The sequence below is a fragment of the Quercus lobata genome, chromosome 3 (genome assembly GCF_001633185.2).
Source record: "Quercus lobata isolate SW786 chromosome 3, ValleyOak3.0 Primary Assembly, whole genome shotgun sequence".
Lineage (NCBI taxonomy): Eukaryota > Viridiplantae > Streptophyta > Magnoliopsida > Fagales > Fagaceae > Quercus > Quercus lobata.
Window position 1 is genome coordinate 1,182,420 of NC_044906.1, and position 21,599 is coordinate 1,204,018.

Genomic DNA, 21,599 nt, shown 5'->3' on the forward strand with positions numbered 1-21,599 from the left:
GGTTATGCCACGTGGCTTCACCAAATTGCAGAAATTTTAGTAAATTTTTAGATTTTAAGAATAGATATATACATATTTTTTTGGATAAATATGACAAATCAAGAAATGAAAGAAAGTAGTATTTAATTTACAACTATAACAGTTGTGTCTATCTAAAATGTTATCAACAAAACCTAAAATCAATAGAATAGAATTATCTAAGGATAGAATTTAAATAAAAAAGAGAGATAAAACTACACTAAAAAGAAGAAGTCTAATGCATCTTAAATTGCAACAACTTATACTACAAAAAAGAGGTCTAATGTATCTTAAATTGCAACAACATATACTACCAAAAAAACAAAAAAAAAGAAAAAGAAAAAAGAGGTCTAATACATCCACTTAGAAATTGAAACTCCTATAATTGGAAAAAGAGCTTCCATTGTATATTGAAATCATATATATAAATTTGCATAAAAGAGGTCTAATACATCCACTTAGAAATTGAAACTCCCACAATTGGAAAAAGAGCTTCCGTTGTATATTGAAATCATATATACAAATTTGCATATGTTTCTTTAAAAAACATAAAAGGAAAAAAAAAAAAAAAAAGATAGAACTTGCATTTTTTTTCCTTTTTTTTTTTTTTTTGGTGGATAAATTTGCATCTTATGTCATCTTTTTCCTAACAATTAAGTAAAAAAAAAAATTGAGTTTTACCTAAACTACTTCTTTTTGTTCATATCTTCTTCTTCACAACCTAAAATTCTCACTATATATACACACAGTTTTTTGGTGTTTTATTATTTCTACTACGTACTTTACAATTATTTGCTATATTCTTCATTTCTCCTCTCTACCCTACCTACAACCTTGCAGGTAATTTTTTTTTTCTTTCATCAAATTGAAAAAAAAAAAAACTAATATGTAATTATTAAAACTTTCTATAAAAAACGTAAAAGGAAAAAAAAGATATTAAAAAACTTTCTTTTTAAAACTTTCTTTAAAAAAACTATTAGTTCTTGCAGGTTAATTACATATTAGATTTTTTTTTTTTTTTTAAATACTCCTACCATCTATTTCACCGGATGCTTTTGAACATTTCAATTCGGGCTATCGCTCACAACTTTTTTATTTTAATTTGTATATATTAATATTAGATTAATCAAAAAAAAATATTATATAGTACGCGTAAAATAAAAACTACTTCATGTAAGATTGTAGGTAAATTAGTATTAGATAATTAGGACTCTAATTTATTTTTATCTCTAATTCATTGTTATCATAAAGTAAGTGTATCTCAAAAAAAAAAAAATTGTGGATTAATATTAGATTAATTAGGACTCTAATTCATTCATATCTCAAATTCAAAAACTAAGGACTCTAATTCATTGTTATCATAAAGTAAGTGTATTTCTAAAATAAATAAATAAAACATACTACTTCCCGTATGTTGTTGTTGTTGTTTTTTATTTGGGTATTAACTTTAACGTAAACAAAAAATTAAAAAAAAAAAATCTAATAACAATAGCTAATAACGTTAACTATTTTTTTTTGGGATAAAGTATTTAAAAAAAAAAACTAATATGTAATCAACCTAAACTTCTTGATTAGGTAACTTCAAGGAGTTTAGAGTATTTGATTTTTACTTGGACTCCTTTTCTAGGTGGAGCATGTATATATATACACAGTTACTTGGTGTAGTTTTTCATTCTTCAATTTATTGTATAGTTTTTTTTTATTTAGGCTTCCATTTTTCTACCTACAATCATGTAGGTATGTATTTTTTACTCTAATTTTTTTATTATAATCAATTAATACGTTTTATGTATTTGTTGCCTTTTGTTTAAGCTAATTTCCTTATATTTTTCTTTTTTTGAGGGGGTAATTTCTTTATGTTTGATCTAATTCATATGTTAATGGTTTGATCCAATTTAATTATTTTGTTGTCCAATATATATGTAAGGTGTCGTAGTAAATTCCAATCATAGACTATTAAATTTACATACAATTTTGCAATCTATATGGTACTTTAGTTTTTAAAAAATTTGTTTATTTTTTTTATTTTTTTTTTTCAGGTTTGTCAAGAAAGATTTCAAGCATCCTAAGAAAGGTTTGTAATTTAGATGTAGAACTTTGCAATTTTTTTTTAATTAGAATAAAGGTTTTATTCCTTAAATAGTTCTATCTTTAAAAAGTGATCAATTTCATGTTACTTTGTCTAAAGATTTTAATCATTAATATTATTGTTAACAATACTGCAAATCACTTATATTGTAGATTCATTAGATATAATATTCATATGCGAATAGTTTGATACGTATAACTACAAATGATATTATAATAGCACAATTGGTATGTTAGAAGATAATTTTGTATTAAGGTGCTATCATTTTATATTTGATGGTTGTTATACTAATGCAATTTATTCATTTCGTTATAATAATTACTTATTTGGTTATAATAATTATATATATTCTACAAAAACCGTGCAACGCACGGGCCTTCAACTAGTCTATATATATATATAAAACCGAAGCCTCTGCTAGCTCCACAATTTTCCACGTCACCTCTTTTTTTTTTTTTTTTTTAATTCTTCTTAAATAATCTATATATATATATATATATATATAGATTATCAATTATAACCCTAATCCTTTCACGTCACCTCTTCTTCTTTTTTTCTTTTTCTTTTTTAAATTCTTCTTAACGTTATATATTTATATATATATATATATATATTTATATTTATATAGATTATCAAATTATAACCCTAATCCTTTCACGTCACCTCTTCTTCTTTTCTTTTAAAATTCTTCTTAACGTTATATATATATTATCAAATTATAACCCTAATCCAAGTTACAACTCCCTCTTCAGCCTTCACGTCTAAACCCCAAAACCTCTCTGTTTTCTAATATATGCCAAAACTCAATCCTCCCGCCGCCGCTGCCGCCATGGATCACCGCCACTACATCGATTTCTCTTTGCCTCTCCATCATCGCTCAATCTAGCCCATCATGTTTTATTTTGAGGTAATTAAAACATGTTTTTTACTCTCCTTAATTTCTATATATTGCTCTCTTTCTATCCACTTCAATTGTTCATGGAATTTTGTTAGTTTGTGGTTGTGGGTTGCTCTGGATTTAAGTTTTTTTGTTTTTGTTTTCATGGAATTTTTGTTGGTTTGTGGTTGTGGGTTGCGGGTTGCTCTGGATTTAAGTTTTTTTTTTTTTTTTCTTTGCAGATTTCCACGTTTTCTTCTTCTTACTTTGTTGTCAAATCTATGGCAAAGAAGAATCACAAAATTTTTGTAATTAGATTTTCTTTTTCCGTTTTTTTTGTATGCAATTTTTATTGGATTTTTGGTTTCTTGGGATTCTTCTATTTGGTTTTAATTCTGGGTTTGTTTTAGTTGATATATAGTGTTTTTCTCATCTTCATTTTACATTGGTTTGGATTTTCTTTTTCCCTTTTTTTGGTTATGCAATTTTTATTGGATTTTTGTTTCCTGGGATTCTTCTATTTGATTTCAATTTTGGGTTTGTTTTGGTTTGATATATAGTGTTACTGTCGTCTTCATTTACATTGGTTTTCCCTTTTTATAAATTATTATAATCTCTGGATCTTATTATATGATAGCCTATGGAATGATATGTTGGGGCTGCCACTATTTTGGATTTCGTGGGAATTTTTTTTGAAGGTTGGGGTTGGTTAGTATAGTTGTTTGAGATTGCTGAACATGTGTTTGATAGAATGCTTAGATGCTGGTGTTGCTGCAACATGGTACTCTCTTTTCTTTTTAAAATTCTCTCTTTTCATTAAGTTTTTTTTTTCTTACATGTACACAAGCCGTTTGATAAAATTTGTAAGTGATTTTTTGTTGTTGTTCTAGAAGTCATAATACGTGGAGAGTGGTAAGAAGGAAGATAAGTAGGGAATGTGATGATGTGTTGTTGATTTAATCAGGGTGAGATGTATTTGTTGGCCTTATTTCTCAATGTCATTTTCTGTGTGATGTAAAAACATGACTGTCATTTTTTTTTTTTTATGCTTTTTCAATTGAACTAGGATGGATTTTTTTTCTCCAACTTAAATGAATGACTGGCTTTTATGTGTTGCACCTATTCTTTGAACTTGCTTTCAAGTTTCACACGATTATATTCTTTAAGAAAACATGTACATACTCCAAATTAAAAGGTAGACTCTAACTATTTGTATTAAAAATTTGTTGTGTTTTTTCCTCTTGGAATATACTTTTAAATCCTTTATGAGATTTTGTGTTACCAATATTTGCTATAGCTCAATTTGTTGTATAATTTATAGTGGTGGAACTACTGAGTGTGAATTTTGGTTTCTACAATGAAAATTGTTGGTTTGAGATCTCTAAATGTGACAAGAATTATTTGCGAAGTTGTGAAGTTTTGTTTAAAGGTGGGGAGTAGAATTTTGTGTTGGGCAGGAAACATAGGCAACCACAAAATTTTAGAGGGTGGTTAGAGATGATCACCCGGAATGGAAGTGGTGGCTAGATGGTATGGATGATATAATATATTAAGTAAATGTTTTGAGTTGTTGTGAGAGTGAATATTATTTTTTCACTTTAACATTAGAGAAATCGTTGCATCAATAATAAAATTTATATATTATTTTTATTAATATATTTCATTCTATTTTTCTCCTCAAAATTTTGATAGATATGGTAGTAACTTCAAAGCATACACAAGTAATTTATTCATATTATTTTTTTCCTATAAAGTTTTATTCTCTCATCGTCACCATTATCTACTCATCAATATATTTTAGCATACCAATTACTTGCATTGGTACCAATTAATGAATTTCCAATAGGTTTAATTCTTTTTCTTGGTGATAGGTTTCAAATTTGCTACATAGAACGTTTGGTCTTTGTTTTCCTTTTTGTTTTTGAAAAGATATAATAATTTCATTGTTAGAAGATAGTTGGAAATATTTACAAATTTTCAATTAGTCCAGAAATTTGATTTTCCAGGTTCCAGGGATGAAGGAGATCAAAATTTCAAAGGCCAATTTGATGTAAGCCATGGCTTTTGTGATGGGTGGAATTCAAGAAGCCTGCAATGATATTTAAATCTTTCAACAGTATCATATACATAATACCAAGTTTTGTATTTTTATATTCCCAGTATGTGATATATTGTTTTAACCAATCCAGTTGATTGTATTTTTATACTCCCAGTATTTGATAATTGTTTTAACCAATCCAGTTGATTGTATTAGTTGCGGTGGAGGTTGGCTATTATGGTCAAATCGAAACCAAAGGCAAGTTAGCTGGACCTACCAAATTGAGCATTGGCCACATCCTTAATGATGTTAGACTACTTGATAGTTGGTTCTTCTATTAGGAATATATTTTTCTCTTGTGGCTCCTTGAACAAACGGACCAACAGAGAAGATAGCATTTGAAGCAAAGAAGTAGCTGGGTTTGCTAGACAATGATGTATTGGATGGAGGAGTATCCCCCATGTATTAAGACTCTACTAAACAGTAATGTACCTGCTCATTGAAAAAAAAAAAAAAAGAACCCAAATGTATTTGTAGCATTTTTCAGTGGAATTTCTTGCTTCCTTTCGGCATTTTTACTATAGTGATACTCCAAAAAATTTTAAATCAAATTTTTTTTTTCTATTAAAAGTTGTGCTATTACACCAATCCATTAAAAATTACTACTCATGTTTTAGTTTTAAAGTTGTAATATCTATTGGACAATATAGTATTTTGTGTTTAAATGCATTAATATTTTTCTTTTTTTAAAACCAAAAAATTGTCATATTTGAATGATATCTTGAATAATCACTAACTATATATAGTATATTATTAATGTCATCTCTTATTTATAAGCATTTCAATTAATTATATAAGTTATTCCAACTAAAATAAAATGAAATGAAGATTTAAAATAATATTTTAAACTACCATAAATAAATATTTGATATAAACTAAAATTAATAAAATTCTCTTTTTAAAATCTTATTTTCAATAGTTTTCCCGTGCATCGCACGGGTTAGCGACTAGTATATATATAAAACCGAAGCCTCTGAAGCTCCCACAATTTTCCACGTCACTACTATTTTATTTTTATTTTTATTTTAAATTCTTTTTATTTTAGATTTTATATCTTATATATTTATTATTTCTCTTTAATGTGTAATTATCTTATCAAGTGTTACAATAATTTAGTTTAAGTAAAACTCTATTAGATATATGTCTCAAGACCTCGAAAATTCTACTTCAACTAAAATTCTATAACAAAAATAATATATCCAAGTCAAACAATGTGGAAAAACGGATTTAGTTATATTTGAAACGAAGTTCCTCTCAAATGGTCTCAAGAAGCAATCCTAATTTATACTTCTGATTAATTGGCATGATCCAGTTTCTGACGTGATAAGTATATGGTGCAAGAGAGTAAATCTTTTGTATGCATGCACATGTCCCGTATGTCAAAATAGAAATTGAAAGTAAAATACCTCATCAGTATATATATAAATATACTTTAGCAATACGTTTCAATATTTCACTATAATTTTTTTTTTTTTTAAAGAATGCACTATAAACTTTTCAGTTTGTGTTTTACAACAATACGTTTTAGTTAGTGTTTTACTTTATTTACTTTTATAACAGTTTTTAACTTTATATCTCTCTCTCTCTCTCTCTCTCTCTCTCTTTATATATATATATATATAACCGAAATCTCTGAAACTCTTACAATTATTATTTTTGTTCACTCCAAACTTAACAAGGAGTGAAACTCTATCTCTCTAACAAGTTCAATTTAAATTCAAACTCATCATTATCATTTTTTTTTAAACAAAATTATTTTTGTTTAATTCAAACTTAACAAGTAGTGCTATTTTTCTAACAAGTCCAAGTTAAACTCAAACTCAAACTCAAACTTAAACTCAAACATTGTTAATTTATAAATTTTCCCAATACTAATTGAAATCTTAAATGTGAAGTTCAAAAGTTGTTAGAAAGATTGAGTCTATCTAAATCCCCAAACTTATCATATTCTACATGGCATATATATAGACCAGCAAGTGTCTCTCAACCTCACATGCTCAAAGGAAGGAGAAAAAACAATGGCAGAACATAGAATTGGGTATATTGGGGTCGTGACACCAAGCAGTAAGGGTAGTTCAATCAAAAGAATAATGGCGAATAAATCATTAACACTATAAAAGCTGAGTAGAGGTATAAACTCTTCTTATATTATTTTCTTCTCCTCTATTTTATTAAAAAAAATTATTTTATGATTTTTCATGTATTTTTTTAAAAGTAATTTTCGTATATGAACCACCAAACTCTCTTTAGCCTTTTTTTACAAGATAAAAAAGTTTATAATAATTGAAATTATTCTTTTGAATGTAATTCATCTTTCTCTTATATTTCTCTATTGTTTAGCCATATATATTTTGTTTTGTTTCAATAATTCTTAAGTAGTGAATCATCTGATTCTTCAATATTTTTTAGTCTTTCAGAAGTTTTAATATCTGAATTTTTGAGTTATTTTTTTGCATTATCTGAGATTGTAACACAAATTAAAGTCATACAAGAGCAAATAGTGTAGTTTCTTAATCAATTTTAAATTTTATAAAATTATTTTAGTTTACCTTACAAATAGGTAGGTTCCCGTACATAGCACAGGTTAGTGACTAGTTATTATTATTTGAGAAGAGAATTACTCCCATCTAATCATGCCAATGGCCCAATGCATGATATAATATACTAATACATAATTATAGTGTAGCATGATATACCTTTGAATGCTCTTAATAATTTTCACGGCAACAAATATTTTTATATTCTAATAAAAGCAATGCGATTAATATTGTGTCCAACCCCTTATTTTCTTATTACTACTTATATATATAGTGTTCTAAGCTAGCTATTAAAAACTATTAGATAATTTTATTCCAAATATTACCAAATTAACGAAAAGAAGTTACATCTCAGCATATATCCTTTAAGTGTGGCAAAGATTTTTGTGATATCTTCAAGAAATTGACTAATAAGGAGGGAATTGAAGTGAGGGTGGCCATATATGACAATAGTAGTGAGTTGCAACCAAATGACTATGCTCACTCAAAATTGTCCACAAAATCAGACAGTCACTACAAAAAACGCTAACTATAGCCACGTTTTTCTTAGCCACGTTTATAAAAAATACAGCTATAGTTGCCTTATTGCCGCATTTGACATAAATGCGGCTAAAACAATATACCTATAGCCGTGTTTTAAAAAACACAATTATAAGGCATTTTGGTAGTTGTGTTTATAATTTTTACAGCGGCGTTTTATTGGGTAGGGCCTATGGTCGCGTTTATAAAACGCGACTATAGCCCCAGCCAATTTTATTTTATTTTATTATTTTTTTTTAAGTTATCCTATAGCTGCGTTTGGTAAATGCAACCATAGGCACACCTAAAGCCGCATTTTTAAAAAATGCAGCTATAGTGTTGTATGTAGCCACATGTTTCAATTGCAGCTATAGGATGAACAAATTTTTTTTTTTTTTAAATTTTTAAAAAGGGTCTATAGCCACGTCTTTAAAACACGGCTATAGCTTGCTTACAATTGCGTTTCTTAAAAAAGCGGCTTAATACATGTCTATAGCTGCATTTCTTTAAATGCGGCTACAACTCCCAGTATAAATTAAAAAAAATTCCCCTTAATTCCACTCTCTATCGCTGTTCGAACACCCTAACTCGCTGTTCATGCTCTAACCCAATCTGTGACTCCTAAACCCTCACCGTCGATCCACCCCTCTCTACCACTGATCCTACTTACCGTGCCGCTACTGACGAAGCCCAGGGCTCCATTACCAATGCTGCCAATCTCACATAGTAGCGTCATCACCCTTCCTTGGGTCTCTCTCTCTCTCTCTCTCTCTCTCTCTCTCTCTCTCTCTCTCAGACCTTCTCAATCTCACATTAAACACTCTCTTCAAGTCTCAATCTCACTTAAGACACTCTCTCAAGGCCGACTAATAGTAAGTTTTTAAAATTTTTTGTTTTGATTTTTGGTTTAAGGTTTTGATTTTGGGTATTTGTAAAGCTGGGATTTAATTGGATTTTTTTTTTTTGAGGGATTTGCTTCAAAGGGTGTGGGGTATTTTTCGAATTTTTAGTGTATTTTGTGTTTGTATAGTTTATGGTGTGTAATATGTTATTTGGTTCTTGTGGGAAAATAGACCAGGGTGAGAAAACTTTTGAATGAAGATGGCATGTGACTACAAGGAGAGCTTGGTGATGGAATCCTATGGTCTAAAGACGATGCGTATGCTCGGGTGACGGGTCTAGAGCGCTCTGGATGTGTACATGGGGTGGGTTGAACCCCATCAAGAAGAAGTGCCACAAACCTTTCACTCCATCGTCATTAAGTGGAATGACCCAAAGGATTAGGGAGTTGGAGACTTCCCTTGTAGAGCAACTAGCTCAATTTGAGGTGAGGCATGAAGAGCAACTCACACAATCACTAGCCCAATTAGAAGCAAGGTATCAAGAATAACTCTCCCAATCAGAAGCAAGGCACCAATAGCAAATGGTTGAAGTGTTGGTGCACATGAGAGATATGTTGGCCCAACTTAGCCCACAGATGCGTGATTTATATCCTTCTCAGGTAGCAAAAAAATGTTATTTAGTGAAACAAAACTTTTTGCAATGCATTGTTATGTCATATTAATATGATGCCTTTAATATATTTAGGTTGGCAATGCTTGATGGGGAATCTCCGAGGTACAGAAGAGATCTTGGGAAGGTCATAAACTGTCATGTTTTTTCAAACCTTACAAATAGTGAGAGTGCTCATTATTTTTAACTTTGTATTTAGTGCTTGGTGCCACTTGTTGTGTTACATGAATCTCAATGAATTTATGAGTATTGTGAGTTTATGAGTTTTTTGGGTCTCATTGTCACGCACCACATATCATGTTTTTTATTCATTCTAATTAAGATATACTAATTTTTAGGTACAATTTTGATGATAAAAGGTCTACCATGATGTTTGGGTCTCATTGTTCCAGTTGGAGGGTAATAAGTATTGTAAGTTTATGGGTTTTTGGGGTCTCATTGTCAGGCATCACACATCATCTTGTTTATGTGTTTTTTAGGTCTCACATATTTGATGGGGTCTCACTGAAAATGAGTACATTTTCAGGTACAATTTTGATATGAAGAGAGCACTTTTCTGTGGAGCATTTTGGAGCATTTGTGATGTGTATACTTGCAAAATTGTTGGGAACTTGCTATTTTGTATATAGTTGTTTTGGGAACTTGCCTAATTTGGTGATGTATATATAGCAATGAACTTCAGAATTTTGGCAATGAACTTCAGAGTTTTTGTATATAGCAGAATTTTAAGTATATATAGCAATGAATTTGGGCAGGAATTTATGATTATCTGTCTTGTAGTTGGTTTTGTTTTGGGCAAGAATTTTTGATTATCTGTTTTTGTAGTTGGTTTTGTTTTGGGCAGGAATTTGTGATTTAGCAAGGATAAAAAGGAAAAAAAAAAAACCAAAAAACAAAACCTATAGTCACATTTCATAAACGCAGCTATGGACAAATTGGGCCTTAGGAGACTTGAGTCGTGTTTTTAAAACGCAGTTGCAGCAGGCTTTAGCTGCGTTTTTAAAACACAAACAAAACTATACCTACAGTCGCAAATTATAAGCGCAACCTAAACAGGGTCTATAGCTGCATTTTTGAACGCAGCCCAAACATGGTATATAGCTGCGTTTATAAAAATGCAGTTTTAGGTTCAGACTATAGCCACGTTTTTAAAAACATAACTATAGGTCCCAACCTATAATCACGTTTATTAAAAATGCAACTATAAGTCCCAACCTATAGTTGCATTTTTAAAAACACAACTATAAGTCTTTGCCTATAGCTGCATTTAAAAAATGTGGCTATAGACCTGTTGGACCTATAATCATGGTAAATAAGCTGCGCGTATAAAAGTGGCTATAAAAAACGCAGCTATAGATCAAATGGGGTTATAGCTGTGTTTTTAGGATCTATAGCCGCATTTTGCAAACACGTTTTTTGTAGTGAGTAACAACAATATTATAACGTGAAACTTCACAAAGGAGCTTGAATTTTTGGGATTGGATAATAAGAGGCTGTGTTTTGAATTCCAACATTGTAAAAAAATAATTGCACAAATTTCTGAATCAATTTCTATACTCCATAAAAATTCTGCTACAACTTTCAGACCATGTGTGATGCAAAATGATAGGGGGGACTTTATGTTCATGTACAAGTTTTCTAACAACTGAAGAAAAAGCAAATAAGTATGATCTCTTTGGGAACTAATACCTCAAAATAATAAATTTCACCAATATTCAATGATTTGGATAAATAAAATTATATATACATATATATATATATATATTCTAGTTTTTTCCCTTATATTCAGTTTAAGTCTGTTTTGTTTGTTCTGACTTTGTCACTTTGCTTTTGTTTCTCCTTTCCTACCAAGTTTTTAATTTAAGTGATAGTTTCTACTTTCTACAATATTTGCTCAGTTAATTATGACCTGGGAAATGAATTATAATAGGGGTTTAGCTTACCTCAAATACTTTTTTAGTTGGATATGTCATTTTGTTTTAAATATATAATGACAAATGGTAGCGGGTTTTAATTTTCACATTTTATTTAATTAGTGGATGATATGACAGTTTTTTATTAAAACAAAATGAGATTCTAATTAAAAAAGTATTGAAGGTAAATCAAACCCTTATAAATTATAATAGGTAGGGCAATCTCAAATTCTAAAACTTACATAACACACTACCTCCTCAAAATTGAATATTTGAATTATCTCTTTATAATCAGTAACACATCTGTTTGCAAGAAAAATATAATAAGACATGAAGTAAATAATCAGTGACAATGTAATAAATGGTTTTAATTGTCTCTTTATAATCAATGATACAACAGCTTGAATTCTTTTTCCCTCTTTCTAAATCCTTTTGGAATTGCAGACAATGTAAATAAATGGTTTTAAGTGCATAGACCACTCTTCTCAGGGAAAAAAAAAAAGTGCTTAGACCATTGTGGGGCCCAATAATTCACGGGCCAGGTCCATTTACTCGTGGGGAGCACGGAGGCCCAAGCCGAGGAGGGTTATGGCCCAAGCTCAATAAATATCAAGCATAAGATAGACTTGGGATACAGCCGAGGACAGTTCAGACCTCGGCAGAACTAAAATCCCACCTAAAAGAAGGATAAAAACGGTAGAGGACTGAGCTTGAAAGAAGATCTCAAAATATCCAGGGAAAGCAGTCCTCACTGCCATTCAACGCTCTGCACCTGACAGAGTCGCATTCTTTGGCTTTTACAACCACCCCCAACGACTTTGGGTATAGGCTGATGGGACAAGTATTAGTCCTGGGGAGGTTGACCCTACACGTGGACGAAGGACAGTAAACGAAGGCTAGTATAAAAGGACAAGTAAGTAATCCAGAGGAGGGGTTGGGAAAAATGGCCAAAAACCAGAGCCTCCCAGCCCACCTCCAGGAGTAAGATTTCATGGGTGAAGAAAACTTAACCATGTATGAACACCACGGAAAACCCACCGCCTGGTGACCAAGGCCTAGCCTCTCAAACCCACGCTCTACAAATGATATTGTATGGACCTTTTTACGTGCGAATCTAACCCTGTTGTGGTTTGATACGAATCTTGTCCCTACAATTGGCGCCGTCTGTGGGAAAGGCTTGTGTGTTGGCATAGACGGTAGGTTGAGAGGGTTCCTTTGCCATTTTTAACAACTGGTTATGGAGTTTTAGTGTAAAGTTCCGCTAAGGTCTATGATTCTTGACTAGGGGCTACGTTTACTAGCGTCAATCGCTTAGATAACTCTAGGGGCTCGGCCGAGGAGCTAACTCCCCTAAAGCCAAGGTCCCACGCAATGAGAAAACTAGGTTTTGGACAGAACCAGGGCATTGCATGGTCCTCGGACCCAAGCCTATAGGGAAACCAACTACTTGGATGAGGAAAACTAGGTTTTGGATAGAACCAGGGCATCGCATGGTCCTCGAACCCAAGCCTATGGGGAAACCAACTACTTGGATGAGGAAAACTAGGTTTTGGACAGAACCAGGGCATTGCATGGTCCTCGGACCCATGCCTATGGGGAAACCAACTACTTGGATGAGGAAAACTAGGTTTTGGATAGAATCAGGGCATTGCATGGTCCTCGGACCCAAGCCTATGGGGAAACCAAATACTTGGATAAGGAAAACTAGGTTTTGGACAGAACCAAGGCATTGCATGGTCCTCGGACCCAAGCCTATGGGGAAACCAACTACTTGGATGAGGAAAACTAGGTTTTGGACAGAACCAGGGCATTGCATGATCCTCGGACCCAAGCCTATGGGGAACCAACTACTTAGATGAGGAAAACTAGGTTTTGGACAGAACCAGGGCATTGCATGGTCCTCGGACCCAAGCCTATGGGGAAACCAACTACTTGGATGAGGAAAACTAGGTTTTGGACAGAACCAGGGCATTGCATGGTCCTCGGACCCAAGCCTATGGGGAAACCAACTACTTGGATGAGGAAAACTAGGTTTTGGACAGAACCAAGGCATTGCATGGTCCTCGGACCCAAGCCTATGGGGAAACCAACTACTTGGATGAGGAAAACTAGGTTTTGGACAGAACCAAGGCATTGCATGGTCCTCGGACCCAAGCCTATGGGGAAACCACTACTACTTGGATGAGGAAAACTAGGTTTTGGACAGAACCAAGGCATTGCATGGTCCTCGGACCCAAACCTATGGGGAAACCAACTACTTGGATGAGGAAAATTAGGTTTTGGACAGAACCAAGGCATTGCATGGTCCTCGGACCCAAGCCTATGGGGAAACCAACTACTTGGATGAGGAAAACTAGGTTTTGGACAGAATCAAAGCATTGCATGGTCCTCGAACTCATGCCTGCGGGGAAACCAACTACTTGGATGAGAAAAAGGTTGAGTTTCGTAAGATTGACTACTTGATAAAACTGCTAAGCTACTCAATCCTCGGCTTAAATACCGTAAAAGGTTAAGGCCAACAAGAGTGTTAGGAAGATGGTGAAACGCCCCAGTATTCAGTAGCCTAAGGGGGCTGTTCATTTGGCAGGTGATATGTCTTCAAATGGTTATTTCTTACATGGCATCAAGCCTTCGGTTCTCACCTCGGCTAGTTTGGGCACTTGCAAATTCGTAAAGACGCCTTTTTCTTTGATAAGGGGGTAGGGCCCCATGTATTGTACTCTAAGGTCGGCGGTATTGTGCCCGGCTGACTCATTAAGCTCATCATAAGGCCTTCTCTTTTCCTGTCTCATGAGAGTTTCAGCCTTAAATATTATTTGTTTAAGTCAGAATTATTAAGCCGGATTATTTTTGTAAGTACAGAGCAGGGTAGTATTTAACTGAATTGTGTGTCTACGCATTGTGTCATCATTTCGGAAATAAAGAGATAGAATATGCAAAGTAAAGTAATAGCCATTTTTATTAATATGAAGATGTATTACAACGTACAAAAAGGGGCTTAAACAAGCCTATATAAATGATAAACTGTCGAAACAATAAAAAAAAAAAAAAAAAAAAAACCTCAACAATACAGATAAGTAAACAACTAGATGTCTTGTTAAATTCGTCTCCGAAGTCCTTCCAAACTTTGCTTCAGTAGCGCCCATATTGAGAAAGGGACCTTCTGTAGAAGAAGATGGAAGAGATGGATGAAGAAGATGGAGGAGATGAATGAAGAAGATGGAGGACATGAGTAAAGAAGGAGGAGAAGAAGAGAGAAGAGATGAAAAGGAAGAAAGAAAGGCAAGGGGGGCACCAGTGAACAAAGAGAGGAAGAAGCAGAGGCACTAAGTCCTTACCTCAGTCCTGACTCCTAACACACTGGTGCCATGTTAGGTATGCTCGTGAGGAGCCGGTTGGTATTGATCATGGGTGTCCTCGGCTCAATCACGCCGAAAGGCTGGCGTGACGAGTCCCTGCTTTGGATTTTGGCTGAAAGGAAAGTGAGACAAGTTTTGAGTCTCCGTCATCCTTGCCTTGACCGAGCCATTTCGAGCCTTATTAGAGCATGGTGTTTTTGAGAGGGGGACGGTTCCTTCATTGCTTACTGCTACGGTGAAGGTATTATAACTTAAGGAATAACCAAGGAGTAAAATTAAAATTCTGGGCAAAGTCTAAGGGCTTCAGATTTTGGGGAGTCAAAATGGTTCAGGTAGGAGTGAAACAACTTTCGCCTTTTCTTTTTATAGGAGGGGCTAAACCAGGGGTACTTCATACGTTCAGATCTCCAAGGAAATCTGAAGGCAAGAGTACGCCCGATTCGTTTCCCCACGCCACCAATAACCGTTGAATCTGGAGGATCTCGTAAAGGGAAGTTATTAAAGACGCGCTTTGGATAATCAAACGGCACGGGTGCGTCCTGAATGAATGAGGAGGAACGTCTCGTAGACTGGAGCGTCTCCTAGGTAGGTGGAGAAACGCCAACATTGATGAGAGGCTGAATTAAATGAGCCGTAATAAAGGCTCGGTATTACCAAAACCCTCATTTCCAACTAGGAGGTCGGATAGCAGGGTTTTGAGGGGTTATTATGGGGCCCAATAATTCACGGGCCAGACCCATTTACCCGTGGGGAGCACGGAGGCCCAAGCAGAGGAGGGTTATGGCTCAAGCTCAATAAATATCAAGCACAAGATAGACTTGGGATACAGCCAAGGACAGTTCAGACCTCGGCAGAACTAAAATCCCACCTAAAAAAAGGGCAAAAACGGTAGAGGACTGAGCTTGAAAGAAGATCTCAAAATATCCAGGGAAAGCAGTCCTCACTACCATTCAACGCTCTGCGCCTGACAGAGTCGCATTCTTTGGCTTTTACAACCACCCCCAACGACTTTGGGTATAGGCTGATGGGACAAGTATCAGTCCTGGGGAGGTTGACCCTACACGTGGACGAAGGACAGTAAACGAAAGCTAGTATAAAAGGAAAAGTAAGTAATCCAAAGGAGGGGTTGGGAAAAATGGCCAAAAACCAGAACCTCCCAGCCCACCTCCAGGAGTAAGATTCTAGGGGTGAAGAAAACTTAACCATGTATGAATACCACGGAAAACCCACCGCCTGGTGACCAAGGCCTAGCCTCTCAAACCCACGCTCTACAAATGATATTGTATGAGCCTTTTTACGTGCGAATCCAACCCTGTTGTGGTTTGATACGAATCGTGTCCCTACAACCATATTTTTAAAAAGGATTGTGTTAACGGGTACTGTAAGGTACTAGTTAACAACAATCTTTTGCAGTTTTTTGTAGCATTTATTTTACTTTTTTAGTTTTTTGATAAATTTTTAGCAATTTTTTAAATCTTTTTTGACAATTTTTTTAATAACTTTTTGTCATTTTTATTAAGTAAGACCCAATTTGAGAAATCTTAACAGGCACCACACGGTGCTTGTTAACATTTCCTTTTTAAAAAAATAATAACGTTGTTGGCATGCAATTTCACCAAAAAGGGATACATTGTCATTTTTTAAAAATAACAATAAATTATCACACATCCATTTTCAGGTAAATTCGTAAATCTTCAATAAAAGTAGCTTTTTAGATTTAAAATTGGAAATGAGCAGCTATAGTTAATTGTCTCACAAAATCTTCATTGCCTTATTCAGTAATTGTTGATTACAAATTCTTACAAGTAAAGAAATGCTAACAACTTGGTATCCGATTTATCATCCAAAAATTCTACTTACACATTTTCTATCCAATACACCTCCCTTGTAGGATTCTGGATTCCCAATATATCATTCACTCCTTTGTAGTTTTTTTTTTTTGTTTTTTTGTTTTTGAAGAAGAAGATATGAAAATTCATCAATAAAACACAGCCATAGTCAGCTAAAATTATATCATTAAGGTGTGAAGGAACATCCTCCATACACACAGATAAATTGCTAACATGTTTTGCATGTCTAATAAGGTTAGAAGTTACTGAATTATCTTGTCTACAACTATGAAAAAAACTAATACTACTGAAGGTATCTTCATAAGATTTGGCATGTTCAATCAAATGAACAAAGGAGGCCAAGGGTTCATCGTCACTTCTTAAAGCTTCAATAACCACTTCAGAATCACCTTCAAGAATAATGGAAGACATACCAATTTCATAAGCAAAAACCATAACTCTTATAGCTGCCATTGTTAATTTACACATCAGTTACTGAAGGGGGAGAATTATCATTTTAGACATGGAAGCTAGAAACAGCCCATGGTTATTCCGAATTACAACCCCCTTGCTTGACTCTTCAAACATTGCACCAAAAAAAATTTACGAAGGATTGGCCAAAACCGGTTTAGCTGGGCATTCGATAAGACTTGAATAATAGGGACTGCATTGTTACCAGTTCTAATTTGATTTTTTGATATCAAAGAGATCAGACAACCATAGTAAAGAGTAAAGACCTCAAGATTTTTTCCATCATCAATATATTCACTTCACCACCTCGACAAACTTGGAAAAATGCTGAGTTTGGCGAAAATTCCACAGATGAAAAAAATTCGTATATTATATGTTACTCACTCTGTCACTCATTCAATGAATTTCAGATTTATCTATGATTTTAATTCTTAATATGAGTGGAATTTGCCAAACAATTTAGAATTAATCAATTTACTTTTGCATCCTTACATAATTTTTGGTTTTTTATTTATTAAAGATTAATTGAAATTAAATAATATCCAAGAAAATCTTAAAAAATTATGTGTCAAATGAGGAAAATTCTTTAGTACTCTCTCTTTGCACATTCATGGTAGAACTCATCATGAATGTGAGAGGAAGGAGTATCATTCTTCATGTTTTGAGAATATTTAAAAATTATTCGTGATGAAAAGACGTAAAACATTTACTTGAAATCCTTTATAATTCTTAAGGTAACTTTTTTTTTTTAGATTCTAAAATTCCTTCATGCGTATTTTGTCACATTATTATAATATAAATAAGTATTGAGTGGTGGATTGTCAAATAAAAGATCTAGAGTTTAATTCTTACTTATACCAAAAATCAATTGGTGCATTGGTCTGATAAAAAAAAGTTATCATCATGAGCCGACGCTATATACCATAGGTTGAAACTCTTATATATATATATATATATATATATAAAGTATGGAGTCATTAGAATACTCCTTGTAAAAACTAAACATATTGTGAAACCAACATTCATGGTTAACCCATGAATCAACCAACACCACATCCATGGCCAACCTATGAATCAACCAGCCACTGCCAAGTTAAAAATCAGGCTAATCTCATGTTCCATTTTCTCAACTAATTTTTTTTTAGAGATAATTATAATATACTACTAACCTATAGCTCCAACCCTTTCTTTCTAGTCCCCCAAACACTTTGTACATGGAGATGTGTCAATTCAACTACAAGGTCTTTGGCTTCTCAGCCAATTACAACAATAAGAAAAATCACTTGTAAACAAATTTTGAAAAAAATAATGTAACATTTATTCAATCATCAATAATGTAACACTTACTCAATCACCAAGCCCTACTAATCATCTCAGAGATTCATAAAAAAATACTAATCATCTCAAAATATATAATAAAACTTATCACCAAGTCATAAAAATAAAATTGATTAATTCATTAGTTCTTCTTTAACCGTAAATTTCAAGTATAATACAGTTTGCAATAGCACATTAAAAGCTTTATTATTTATTTATTTATAGAATAAAATTTTAATTTATAGGGTTCACTTTATGGGTAATTATAAAATACTCTCGAAATACCATGAATGCATATTTCACTCTTCTTACATAATTATGAGTTTCACTAATTAAATTCATGGTAGAACTCACAATTTACGTGAGAGAGAAGAGTACGCATTTATGATACTCCTGAAATAAGTAATAATTTTCTTCACTTTATAATTGTAAGGACACAGTTTGTAACGAACCGTAACAGGGTTGTGTTCGCACGTGAAAAGGCCCAAAAAAATATCATTTATAGAGCGTGGGTTTGAAAGGCTAGGCCTTAGTTACCAGACGGCGGGTTTTTCGTGGCATTTATACATGGTTTAAATCGTGTTCGCCCTGGGAGTCTTTCTCCTGGAGGCGAGCTGGGAGGCTCTGGTTTTTGGCCATTTTTCCCAGCCCCTTCTTTAGATTGCTTACTTTTCCGTTTATACTAGCCTAGGTTCCTTATCTTTCGTCCACGTGTAGGATCGACTTCTCTAAGATTGATACTTGTCCCATCAGTCCATATCCAGAGTGGTTGGGGGTGGTTGTAAAAGCTGGACAGTATGGCTCTGTCAGGTGCAGAGTATTGAATGGCAGTAAGGACAGCTTTCCCTGATCGTTATACTTTCCAGCGTACCCTTCTCTATTGACCTAGATATTTTAGATTTTCTTTCCATGCTGTTCCTATACCATTTTTGCCCTTCTCTCTAGTGAGGCCTCGGATATGCCGAGGACAGAATCATTCTCGGTTGTGTCTTAAAACTATTTGGACTTTAATTACCCCTACTCGGCCATAACCTTCCTCGACCCGGGCCTTGAGCCCCAATGTAGAAATGGGCCAGGGTCTTAAGTTATTGGACCCCACAATAGCCCCTCAAAATCCTGCTGCCCGACCCCTTGGTCGGAGAGAAGGGTTTTGGTAATGCCACGTCTTTCTTGCGGTCTACTTAGATCTGCCCTTCATCAATGTGGGTGTCCCTTCATCTACCCAGGAAACATACCGGGCTACGAGACATTCCTTTGAACTTATTCATGAGGTGTTCTTGCCGCTTCATTATTCGAAACGCGTTTTTAATGATTTCCATTTACGAGACTATTTAAATTCGACAGTTATTGACGGCGTGGGGAAGTGGAACGGGTATATTTCCGTTTATCGATTCTCTTGGAAACTTGGACGTATTAAATGCCTCCTGGTTTGGCCTTTATATAAGAAAAGAAATAAGAGGTTATTTCTCTTGTACAGAGACCCTTTTAATCCTCCTGACATCTGAAACCCTTAGCCTCCTCCAGAGTTTACTCTATCCACTAGTTACACCTTAAATCGTGATACGCTCAAGATAGGAGTAAGTAATGAAGGAACCATACTCTTCCCAGAAATACCATGTTCTTATGAAGTTAAAAATAGCTCGGTCAGGGCAGGGATGGCAGAGGCTCAAGATCCTTCTTACCCTCTTTTCAGCCAAAATCTGAAGCAGGAGCTCGTCGCGTCAAACTTTTGGCGCGACTGAGCTGGGGTCACCCATTATCAGTACCAGTCGCTCTCTCATAAGCATAGCTAACATGACACTAGTGTGTTAGGAGTCAGGATTGATGCAGGGACTAAGTGCCCCTGCTTCTTCCTCTCTTCGTTCACTGGTGCCTTCTTTTACCTCTCTTTCTTCTTCTTTCCACCACCAGATCCATCCTGGTGCTTTTCCTTCTTCCTCTTCTTCTCCTCTCCCACCGAGGAAGGTTCTCCTCTCAATATGGATGCTAATGGAGCAGAGTTTTGGAAAGACTTGGGAGTAGAGCTTAAAAAGATCTCTGGCTGTTCGTTTGTTTTTTTTTTTTTTTTTATCGTTTTAGTAACTTGTTTTCTATATAGGCTTGTTTAAGCCATTCTTTGTACACTGTAATACCCCTTTATATTAATAAAAATCATCATTGCTTTATTTCGTATGTTCTATCTCTTCTTTTTGGAATGGATATGTCGTAAATAGACGCGCTACTTTGCGACTTCTTTTTTATTTCTGTACTTTGAACAATGCTTAGGGCCAAAATCTCAGTTAAAAAAGATCTTACTTTGCGCTTATTGAAACTATCTGGCATAATAATGCCGATTTAAACAAATGATATTTTGGGTGGAAATCCTTACTAAAAAAAATAGAAAAATATACTTATAATGAGCTTATTAGAGCTGCTTGGCATAATGACGCCGACCTGAGGAAACAATACTTAGGGCCGAAATCCCCTACTAAAAAAAAGACGTTACTATGAACTTACGAGAGCTGTTCGGCACAATAGTGCTAACTTGAACAAATGATACTTAGGGTCGAAGCCCTTGCTAAGAAAAAGATATTATTATGAACTTAATAGAGTTGCCCGGCACAATAATGCCGACCTGAGAAAATGATACATATCCCAAAATAGCCGAGATGATAGCTGAATGCTCAGTGTGGTGTAAGAGGTAATCACCCGAAGACATATAACCAAAAAACGAATAGCCCCCACAGGTTGCTGAGTAATAAGGTGTTTTACCATCTTCCTAATAACTTTCATAGCTTTAACCTCTTCTAGTATTTGATCCAAGGATTGAGTAACTTAGAATTTTTATTAAGTAGCCGACCCTTCCATAGGTTTGAGTCCGAGGACCATGCGATACCTTGGTTCTGTCCAAAATTTGATTTTGATAAGTAGTTGGTTTCCCCATAAGTTTGAGCCCGAGGACCATGCAATACCTTGGTTCTGTCCAAAACTCAGTTTTTGATAAGTAGTTAGTTTCCCCATAGGTTTGAGTCCGAGGACCATGCAATACCTTGATTCTGTCCAAAACTCAGTTTTTGATAA